The sequence below is a fragment of the Halichoerus grypus genome, chromosome 6 (assembly GCF_964656455.1).
Source record: "Halichoerus grypus chromosome 6, mHalGry1.hap1.1, whole genome shotgun sequence".
In the NCBI taxonomy this organism is placed as follows: Eukaryota; Metazoa; Chordata; class Mammalia; order Carnivora; family Phocidae; genus Halichoerus; species Halichoerus grypus.
In genome coordinates, this window is record NC_135717.1 from 75,077,357 (window position 1) to 75,089,386 (window position 12,030).

Here is a 12,030-nt window from a genome sequence, read left to right on the forward strand (position 1 = left end):
TGTGTGAATGAATAAGGAAAGTGCCATGTACTTAACTGGAAAAAGCAAGTCTGTGGATACGGCAGCTTTCCACTAACATCTTCTATCCTGGAAAGAGAACCATTTCCAAAAGTGGCTGTGGAAGCATAATGAAAGTGCCGTACACTTTACTCCGAGAATGAAGGCTCTGTCGACTGGATCGGTCACCTCACATCTTGTTCCAGGAAGTTAGAGGAGTTTCCCAAGGTATCTGTGGAAGCCTAAGGAAAGTGGCCTGTACTTAAGCCCAAGACACAGCCCTTTAGAGAAACAGTCTCACAGCTAACATCTTTCCGGAAGCCACAGGCAATTTCAGAGCTGCGTGGGAAAGCTTCAGGAACTGCCAAATACCGAACTCCGAGAAACAAGCCCGGCTAGAATGCAAGCTCCCCTAACAAGGCGTTTCACGAAGGTAGACGCGTTCTCGCAAGTGCAGTGTGGAGGCATAAGGAAAGTGCTAAGGAACCGCCCTGTGGCGACACCGGCTTTCAGCGAACATCATTTATCTGGAGAGAGAAGGATTTTCAGAAAAGTTGGCATTGACGCCACGGAGAGTGCCCTATACTGCCCGAAGCCCGAGCCTCCCCTTACTGCCAGCCCTCCACTCAGCCCTCAGGACACTACGGCGTCCCCTGCCTTCAGAGCGGCAGGGGCCCCTGAGGGCTTCAAGACTAGAAGCCAAAGGCAAAGCCCTGGATGGTCAAATGGATCTGGGTCACCTGACCGAGGCCGAACTGTAATCAGACAGGAACACAGAGGGAGACCGTGCCACTTCCTTCCTGACCATAGAAACGGGATAAGCCATCTCAGTACTGCGTGTGAACGCGTAGGGAAAGTTCCATAGACCTAACTCTGAGAAACGTGGCGGGGTACAAGGCAGCTCTCAACTGACGTCTTCTGTCGTGAACCCAGAAGCGTTTCCATACGTATGCGTGGAAGCGTAAGGAAAGTGCCGTATACCTCCCTCGAAGAAGCAACCTCACTTTTCCAAAACCGTCTGCCACCTAACATCCTTCTCCTTGAAGACAGGAGCATTTTGAATAGTCGTGGTGGAAGCACAAGGAACGTGCCGTGCCCGGTACTCATCTCTGAGAAACAAGTCTGTGTGAAAAGGATCTTTCAGCTAGCACATGGGGTCATGAGGTCAGTAGAGTTTCCAAATGTACGTGTGGAGGCATAAGGAGAGGGCCATATCCTTAACTCCAAGAAACAGCATTACGTAGGGAAACCGTCTTTCAAGCGAACACCTTTCCTGACCTCTATACAAGCAGTTTCCAAAGTGGCTGTGGAAGCATAACGCATGGGTTATGGACCTCACTCTGAAAACAAGGTTCTGTAGAATGCATCTCTCCACTCACGTCTTGTTTCGTGCTTAGGGAAGGGATACCTAATGCACGTGTGGAAGCCAGGGGAAAGTACCATATGCTTAAGTGTGAAAAGCAAGGCTGTGCAGAAGGCACCTTTCAGCTCCCGACTTGGTTCACGAGGATAGAAGCCATTTTAAATGTGTGTGTGGAAGCCTAAGGAAAGTGCCCTATATACTTACCCCTATGAAAATCCACTGTAGCAAACTCGTCCTAAAACTGACGGCTTTCCTGATGTTTTTCAAAAGTGTGTGTGGAAGCCCAAGGAAAAGTGGTATATGCTTCGCTCTTAGAAAGAGGCCTGCGTGGAAAGAACGCATCTTTCAACTCACAGCTTACACAAGGCTTTTCAAGGCTGTGTGTGGAAGCCTAAGGAAAAAGTGCATACACGTAACTCTCAGGACAAAAAAAAACAAACAACGGCGAGAAAGCGTCTTTCAACAAACAACTTCTTTCCCGAAGGGAGAGAAGCATGTTCAACCGTGTGTGTGTGAATGAATAAGGAAAGTGCCATGTACTTAACTGGCAAAAGCAAGTCTGCGGATATGACAGCTTTCCACTAACATCTTCTATCCTGGAAAGAGAACCATTTCCAAAAGTGGCTGTGGAAGCCTAATGAAAGTGCCGTGCCCTGGACTCATCTCTGAGAAATAAGTCTGTGTGAAAAGGATCTTTCAGCTAGCACATGGGGTCATGAGGTCAGTAGAGTTTCCAAACGTACGTGTGGAGGCATAAGGAGAGGGCCATATCCTTAACTCCAAGAAACAGCATTACGTAGGGAAACCGTCTTTCAAGCGAACACCATTCCTGACCTCTATACAAGCAGTTTCCAAAGTGGCTGTGGAAGCATAACGCATGGGTTATGGACCTAACTCTGAAAACAAGGTTCTGTAGAATGCATCTCTCCACTCACGTATTGTTTCGTGCTTAAGGAAGGGATACCTAATGCACGTGTGGAAGCCTGGGGAAAGTACCATATGCTTAAGTGTGAAAAGCAAGTCTGTTCAGAAGGCACCTTTCAGCTCCCGTCTTGTTTCACGAGGATAGAAGCCATTTCAAATGTGTGTGTGGAAGCCTAAGGAAAGTGCCCTATATACTTACCCCTATGAAAATCCACTGTAGCAAACCCATCCTTCAACTCACGGCTTTCCTGACGTTTTTCAAAAGTGTGTGTGGAAGCCCAAGGAATAGTGGGATATGCTTCGCTCTTAGAAAGAGGCCTGCGTGGAAAGAACGCATCTTTCAACTCACAGCTTACACAAGGTTTTTCAAGGCTGTGTGCGGAAGCCTAAGGAAAAAGTGCATACACGTAACTCTCAGGACAAAAAAAAAAACAAACAACGGCGAGAAAGCGTCTCTCAACGAACGACTTCTTTCCTGAAGGGAGCGAAGCATGTTCAACCGTGTGTGTGTGAATGAATAAGGAAAGTGCCATGTACTTAACTGGCAAAAGCAAGTCTGTGGATACGGCAGCTTTGCACTAACATCTTCTATCCTGGAAAGAGAACCATTTCCAAAAGTGGCTGTGGAAGCATAATGAAAGTGCCGTACACTTTACTCCGAGAATCAAGGCTCTGTCGACTGGATCCGTCACCTCACATCTTGTTCCAGGAAGTTAGAGGAGTTTCCCAAGGTATCTGTGGAAGCCTAAGGAAAGTGGCCTGTACTTAAGCCCAAGACACAGCCCTTTAGAGAAACAGTCTCACAGCTAACATCTTTCCGGAAGCCACAGGCAATTTCAGAGCTGCGTGGGAAAGCTACAGGAAGGTGCCAAATACCGAACTCCGAGAAACAAGCCCGGCTAGAATGCAAGCTCCCCTAACAAGGCGTTTCACGAAGGTAGACGCGTTCTCGCAAGTGCAGTGTGGAGGCATAAGGAAAGTGCTAAGGAACCGCCCTGTGGCGACACCGGCTTTCAGCGAACATCATTTATCTGGAGAGAGAAGGATTTTCAGAAAAGTTGGCATTGACGCCACGGAGAGTGCCCTATACTGCCCGAAGCCCGAGCCGCCCCTTACTGCCAGCCCTCCACTCAGCCCTCAGGACACTACGGCGCCCCCTGCCTTCAGAGCGGCAGGGGCCCCTGAGGGCTTCAAGACTAGAAGCCAAAGGCAAAGCCCTGGATGGTCAAATGGATCTGGGTCACCTGACCGAGGCCGAACTGTAATCAGACAGGAACACAGAGGGAGACCGTGCCACTTCCTTCCTGACCATAGAAACGGGATAAGCCCTCTGAGTACTGCGTGTGAACGCGTAGGGAAAGTTCCATAGACCTAACTCTGAGAAACGTGGCGGGGTACAAGGCAGCTCTCAACTGACGTCTTCTGTCGTGAACCCAGAAGCGTTTCCATACGTATGCGTGGAAGCGTAAGGAAAGTGCCGTATACCTCCCTCGAAGAAGCAACCTCACTTTTCCAAAACCGTCTGCCACCTAACATCCTTCTCCTTGAAGACAGGAGCATTTTGAATAGTCGTGGTGGAAGCACAAGGAACGTGCCGTGCCCGGTACTCATCTCTGAGAAACAAGTCTGTGTGAAAAGGATCTTTCAGCTAGCACATGGGGTCATGAGGTCAGTAGAGTTTCCAAATGTACGTGTGGAGGCATAAGGAGAGGGCCATATCCTTAACTCCAAGAAACAGCATTACGTAGGGAAACCGTCTTTCAAGCGAACACCTTTCCTGACCTCTATACAAGCAGTTTCCAAAGTGGCTGTGGAAGCATAACGCATGGGTTATGGACCTCACTCTGAAAACAAGGTTCTGTAGAATGCATCTCTCCACTCACGTCTTGTTTCGTGCTTAGGGAAGGGATACCTAATGCACGTGTGGAAGCCAGGGGAAAGTACCATATGCTTAAGTGTGAAAAGCAAGGCTGTGCAGAAGGCACCTTTCAGCTCCCGACTTGGTTCACGAGGATAGAAGCCATTTTAAATGTGTGTGTGGAAGCCTAAGGAAAGTGCCCTATATACTTACCCCTATGAAAATCCACTGTAGCAAACTCGTCCTAAAACTGACGGCTTTCCTGATGTTTTTCAAAAGTGTGTGTGGAAGCCCAAGGAAAAGTGGTATATGCTTCGCTCTTAGAAAGAGGCCTGCGTGGAAAGAACGCATCTTTCAACTCACAGCTTACACAAGGCTTTTCAAGGCTGTGTGTGGAAGCCTAAGGAAAAAGTGCATACACGTAACTCTCAGGACAAAAAAAAACAAACAACGGCGAGAAAGCGTCTTTCAACAAACAACTTCTTTCCCGAAGGGAGAGAAGCATGTTCAACCGTGTGTGTGTGAATGAATAAGGAAAGTGCCATGTACTTAACTGGCAAAAGCAAGTCTGCGGATATGACAGCTTTCCACTAACATCTTCTATCCTGGAAAGAGAACCATTTCCAAAAGTGGCTGTGGAAGCCTAATGAAAGTGCCGTGCCCTGGACTCATCTCTGAGAAATAAGTCTGTGTGAAAAGGATCTTTCAGCTAGCACATGGGGTCATGAGGTCAGTAGAGTTTCCAAACGTACGTGTGGAGGCATAAGGAGAGGGCCATATCCTTAACTCCAAGAAACAGCATTACGTAGGGAAACCGTCTTTCAAGCGAACACCATTCCTGACCTCTATACAAGCAGTTTCCAAAGTGGCTGTGGAAGCATAACGCATGGGTTATGGACCTAACTCTGAAAACAAGGTTCTGTAGAATGCATCTCTCCACTCACGTATTGTTTCGTGCTTAAGGAAGGGATACCTAATGCACGTGTGGAAGCCTGGGGAAAGTACCATATGCTTAAGTGTGAAAAGCAAGTCTGTTCAGAAGGCACCTTTCAGCTCCCGTCTTGTTTCACGAGGATAGAAGCCATTTCAAATGTGTGTGTGGAAGCCTAAGGAAAGTGCCCTATATACTTACCCCTATGAAAATCCACTGTAGCAAACCCATCCTTCAACTCACGGCTTTCCTGACGTTTTTCAAAAGTGTGTGTGGAAGCCCAAGGAATAGTGGGATATGCTTCGCTCTTAGAAAGAGGCCTGCGTGGAAAGAACGCATCTTTCAACTCACAGCTTACACAAGGTTTTTCAAGGCTGTGTGCGGAAGCCTAAGGAAAAAGTGCATACACGTAACTCTCAGGACAAAAAAAAAAACAAACAACGGCGAGAAAGCGTCTCTCAACGAACGACTTCTTTCCTGAAGGGAGCGAAGCATGTTCAACCGTGTGTGTGTGAATGAATAAGGAAAGTGCCATGTACTTAACTGGCAAAAGCAAGTCTGTGGATACGGCAGCTTTCCACTAACATCTTCTATCCTGGAAAGAGAACCATTTCCAAAAGTGGCTGTGGAAGCATAATGAAAGTGCCGTACACTTTACTCCGAGAATGAAGGCTCTGTCGACTGGATCCGTCACCTCACATCTTGTTCCAGGAAGTTAGAGGAGTTTCCCAAGGTATCTGTGGAAGCCTAAGGAAAGTGGCCTGTACTTAAGCCCAAGACACAGCCCTTTAGAGAAACAGTCTCACAGCTAACATCTTTCCGGAAGCCACAGGCAATTTCAGAGCTGCGTGGGAAAGCTTCAGGAAGGTGCCAAATACCGAACTCCGAGAAACAAGCCCGGCTAGAATGCAAGCTCCCCTAACAAGGCGTTTCACGAAGGTAGACGCGTTCTCGCAAGTGCAGTGTGGAGGCATAAGGAAAGTGCTAAGGAACCGCCCTGTGGCGACACCGGCTTTCAGCGAACATCATTTATCTGGAGAGAGAAGGATTTTCAGAAAAGTTGGCATTGACGCCACGGAGAGTGCCCTATACTGCCCGAAGCCCGAGCCGCCCCTTACTGCCAGCCCTCCACTCAGCCCTCAGGACACTACGGCGCCCCCTGCCTTCAGAGCGGCAGGGGCCCCTGAGGGCTTCAAGACTAGAAGCCAAAGGCAAAGCCCTGGATGGTCAAATGGATCTGGGTCACCTGACCGAGGCCGGACTGTAATCAGACAGGAACACAGAGGGAGACCGTGCCACTTCCTTCCTGACCATAGAAACGGGATAAGCCATCTCAGTACTGCGTGTGAACGCGTAGGGAAAGTTCCATAGACCTAACTCTGAGAAACGTGGCGGGGTACAAGGCAGCTCTCAACTGACGTCTTCTGTCGTGAACCCAGAAGCGTTTCCATACGTATGCGTGGAAGCGTAAGGAAAGTGCCGTATACCTCCCTCGAAGAAGCAACCTCACTTTTCCAAAACCGTCTGCCACCTAACATCCTTCTCCTTGAAGACAGGAGCATTTTGAATAGTCGTGGTGGAAGCACAAGGAACGTGCCGTGCCCGGTACTCATCTCAGAGAAACAAGTCTGTGTGAAAAGGATCTTTCAGCTAGCACATGGGGTCATGAGGTCAGTAGAGTTTCCAAATGTACGTGTGGAGGCATAAGGAGAGGGCCATATCCTTAACTGCAAGAAACAGCATTACGTAGGGAAACCGTCTTTCAAGCGAACACCTTTCCTGACCTCTATACAAGCAGTTTCCAAAGTGGCTGTGGAAGCATAACGCATGGGTTATGGACCTAACTCTGAAAACAAGGTTCTGTAGAATGCATCTCTCCACTCACGTCTTGTTTCGTGCTTAGGGAAGGGATACCTAATGCACGTGTGGAAGCCTGGGGAAAGTACCATATGCTTAAGTGTGAAAAGCAAGTCTGTGCAGAAGGCACCTTTCAGCTCCCGTCTTGTTTCACGAGGATAGAAGCCATTTCAAATGTGTGTGTGGAAGCCTAAGGAAAGTGCCCTATATACTTACCCCTATGAAAATCCACTGTAGCAAATCCATCCTTCAACTCACGGCTTTCCTGACGTTTTTCAAAAGTGTGTGTGGAAGCCCAAGGAAAAATGGGATATGCTTCGCTCTTAGAAAGAGGCCTGCGTGGAAAGAACGCATCTTTCAACTCACAGCTTACACAAGGTTTTTCAAGGCTGTGTGCGGAAGCCTAAGGAAAAAGTGCATACACGTATCTCTCAGGAAAAAAAAAACAAACAACGGCGAGAAAGCGTCTTTCAACGAACAACTTCTTTCCTGAAGGGAGAGAAGCATGTTCAACCGTGTGTGTGTGAATGAATAAGGAAAGTGCCATGTACTTAACTGGCCAAAGCAAGTCTGTGGATACGGCAGCTTTCCACTAACATCTTCTATCCTGGAAAGAGAACCATTTCCAAAAGTGGCTGTGGAAGCATAATGAAAGTGCCGTACACTTTACTCCGAGAATCAAGGCTCTGTCGACTGGATCCGTCACCTCACATCTTGTTCCAGGAAGTTAGAGGAGTTTCCCAAGGTATCTGTGGAAGCCTAAGGAAAGTGGCCTGTACTTAAGCCCAAGACACAGCCCTTTAGAGAAACAGTCTCACAGCTAACATCTTTCCGGAAGCCACAGGCAATTTCAGAGCTGCGTGGGAAAGCTTCAGGAAGGTGCCAAATACCGAACTCCGAGAAACAAGCCCGGCTAGAATGCAAGCTCCCCTAACAAGGCGTTTCACGAAGGTAGACGCGTTCTCGCAAGTGCAGTGTGGAGGCATAAGGAAAGTGCTAAGGAACCACCCTGTGGCGACACCGGCTTTCCGCGAACATCATTTATCTGGAGAGAGAAGGATTTTCAGAAAAGTTGGCATTGACGCCCACGGAGAGTGCCCTATACTGCCCGTAGCCCGAGCCTCCCCTTACTGCCAGCCCTCCACTCAGCCCTCAGGACACTACGGCGCCCCCTGCCTTCAGAGCGGCAGGGGCCCCTGAGGGCTTCAAGACTAGAAGCCAAAGGCAAAGCCCTGGATGGTCAAATGGATCTGGGTCACCTGACCGAGGCCGGACTGTAATCAGACAGGAACACAGAGGAGACCGTGCCACTTCCTTCCTGACCATAGAAACGGGATAAGCCATCTGAGTACTGCGTGTGAACGCGTAGGGAAAGTTCCATAGACCTAACTCTGAGAAACGTGGCGGGGTACAAGGCAGCTCTCAACTGACGTCTTCTGTCGTGAACCCAGAAGCGTTTCCATACGTATGCGTGGAAGCGTAAGGAAAGTGCCGTATACCTCCCTCGAAGAAGCAACCTCACTTTTCCAAAACCGTCTGCCACCTAACATCCTTCTCCTTGAAGACAGGAGCATTTTGAATAGTCGTGGTGGAAGCACAAGGAACGTGCCGTGCCCGGTACTCATCTCTGAGAAACAAGTCTGTGTGAAAAGGATCTTTCAGCTAGCGCATGGGGTCATGAGGTCAGTAGAGTTTCCAAATGTACGTGTGGAGGCATAAGGAGAGGGCCATATCCTTAACTCCAAGAAACAGGATTACGTAGGGAAACCGTCTTTCAAGCGAACACCATTCCTGACCTCTATACAAGCAGTTTCCAAAGTGGGTGTGGAAGCATAACGCATGGGTTATGGACCTAACTCTGAAAACAAGGTTCTGTAGAATGCATCTCTCCACTCACGTATTGTTTCTTGCTTAAGGAAGGGATACCTAATGCACGTGTGGAAGCCTGGGGAAAGTACCATATGCTTAAGTGTGAAAAGCAAGTCTGTGCAGAAGGCACCTTTCAGCTCCCGTCTTGTTTCACGAGGATAGAAGCCATTTCAAATGTGTGTGTGGAAGCCTAAGGAAAGTGCCCTATATACTTACCCCTATGAAAATCCACTGTAGCAAATCCATCCTTCAACTCACGGCTTTCCTGACGTTTTTCAAAATTGTGTGTGGAAGCCCAAGGAAAAATGGGATATGCTTCGCTCTTAGAAAGAGGCCTGCGTGGAAAGAACTCATCTTTCAACTCACAGCTTACACAAGGTTTTTCAAGGCTGTGTGCAGAAGCCTAAGGAAAAAGTGCATACACGTAACTCTCAGAAAAAAAAAAACAAACAACGGCGAGAAAGCGTCTTTCAACGAACAACTTCTTTCCTGAAGGGAGAGAAGCATGTTCAACCGTGTGTGTGTGAATGAATAAGGAAAGTGCCATGTACTTAACTGGCCAAAGCAAGTCTGTGGATACGGCAGCTTTCCACTAACATCTTCTATCCTGGAAAGAGAACCATTTCCAAAAGTGGCTGTGGAAGCATAATGAAAGTGCCGTACACTTTACTCCGAGAATCAAGGCTCTGTCGACTGGATCCGTCACCTCACATCTTGTTCCAGGAAGTTAGAGGAGTTTCCCAAGGTATCTGTGGAAGCCTAAGGAAAGTGGCCTGTACTTAAGCCCAAGACACAGCCCTTTAGAGAAACAGTCTCACAGCTAACATCTTTCCGGAAGCCACAGGCAATTTCAGAGCTGCGTGTGAAAGCTTCAGGAAGGTGCCAAATACCGAACTCCGAGAAACAAGCCCGGCTAGAATGCAAGCTCCCCTAACAAGGCGTTTCACGAAGGTAGACGCGTTCTCGCAAGTGCAGTGTGGAGGCATAAGGAAAGTGCTAAGGAACCACCCTGTGGCGACACCGGCTTTCCGCGAACATCATTTATCTGGAGAGAGAAGGATTTTCAGAAAAGTTGGCATTGACGCCCACGGAGAGTGCCCTATACTGCCCGTAGCCCGAGCCTCCCCTTACTGCCAGCCCTCCACTCAGCCCTCAGGACACTACGGCGCCCCCTGCCTTCAGAGCGGCAGGGGCCCCTGAGGGCTTCAAGACTAGAAGCCAAAGGCAAAGCCCTGGATGGTCAAATGGATCTGGGTCACCTGAACGAAGCCGGACTGTAATCAGACAGGAACACAGAGGGAGACCGTGCCACTTCCTTCCTGACCATAGAAACGGGATAAGCCATCTGAGTACTGCGTGTGAACGCGTAGGGAAAGTTCCATAGACCTAACTCTGAGAAACGTGGCGGGGTACAAGGCAGCTCTCAACTGACGTCTTCTGTCGTGAACCCAGAAGCGTTTCCATACGTATGCGTGGAAGCGTAAGGAAAGTGCCGTATACCTCCCTCGAAGAAGCAACCTCACTTTTCCAAAACCGTCTGCCACCTAACATCCTTCTCCTTGAAGACAGGAGCATTTTGAATAGTCGTGGTGGAAGCACAAGGAACGTGCCGTGCCCGGTACTCATCTCTGAGAAACAAGTCTGTGTGAAAAGGATCTTTCAGCTAGCGCATGGGGTCATGAGGTCAGTAGAGTTTCCAAACGTACGTGTGGAGGCATAAGGAGAGGGCCATATCCTTAACTCCAAGAAACAGCATTACGTAGGGAAACCGTCTTTCAAGCGAACACCTTTCCTGACCTCTATACAAGCAGTTTCCAAAGTGGCTGTGGAAGCATAACGCATGGGTTATGGACCTAACTCTGAAAACAAGGTTCTGTAGAATGCATCTCTCCACTCACGTCTTGTTTCGTGCTTAGGGAAGGGATACCTAATGCACGTGTGGAAGCCTGGGGAAAGTACCATATGCTTAAGTGTGAAAAGCAAGTCTGTGCAGAAGGCACCTTTCAGCTCCCGACTTGGTTCACGAGGATAGAAGCCATTTTAAATGTGTGTGTGGAAGCCTAAGGAAAGTGCCCTATATACTTACCCCTATGAAAATCCACTGTAGCAAACTCGTCCTTTAACTGACGGCTTTCGTGACGTTTTTCAAAAGTGTGTGTGGAAGCCCAAGGAAAAGTGGTATATGCTTCGCTCTTAGAAAGAGGCCTGCGTGGAAAGAACGCATCTTTCAACTCACAGCTTACACAAGGCTTTTCAAGGCTGTGTGCGGAAGCCTAAGGAAAAAGTGCATACACCTATCTCTCAGGAAAAAAAAAAACAAACGGCGAGAAAGCGTCTTTCAACAAACAACTTCTTTCCTGAAGGGAGAGAAGCATGTTCAACCGTGTGTGTGTGAATGAATAAGGAAAGTGCCATGTACTTAACTGGCCAAAGCAAGTCTGTGGATACGGCAGCTTTCCACTAACATCTTCTATCCTGGAAAGAGAACCATTTCCAAAAGTGGCTGTGGAAGCATAATGAAAGTGCCGTACACTTTACTCCGAGAATCAAGGCTCTGTCGACTGGATCCGTCACCTCACATCTTGTTCCAGGAAGTTAGAGGAGTTTCCCAAGGTATCTGTGGAAGCCTAAGGAAAGTGGCCTGTACTTAAGCCCAAGACACAGCCCTTTAGAGAAACAGTCTCACAGCTAACATCTTTCCGGAAGCCACAGGCAATTTCAGAGCTGCGTGTGAAAGCTTCAGGAAGGTGCCAAATACCGAACTCCGAGAAACAAGCCCGGCTAGAATGCAAGCTCCCCTAACAAGGCGTTTCACGAAGGTAGACGCGTTCTCGCAAGTGCAGTGTGGAGGCATAAGGAAAGTGCTAAGGAACCGCCCTGTGGCGACACAGGCTTTCCGCGAACATCATTTATCTGGAGAGAGAAGGATTTTCAGAAAAGTTGGCATTGACGCCCACGGAGAGTGCCCTATACTGCCCGTAGCCCGAGCCTCCCCTTACTGCCAGCCCTCCACTCAGCCCTCAGGACACTACGGCGCCCCCTGCCTTCAGAGCGGCAGGGGCCCCTGAGGGCTTCAAGACTAGAAGCCAAAGGCAAAGCCCTGGATGGTCAAATGGATCTGGGTCACCTGACCGAGGCCGGACTGTAATCAGACAGGAACACAGAGGGAGACTGTGCCACTTCTTTCCTGACCATAGAAACGGGATAAGCCATCTGAGTACTGCGTGTGAA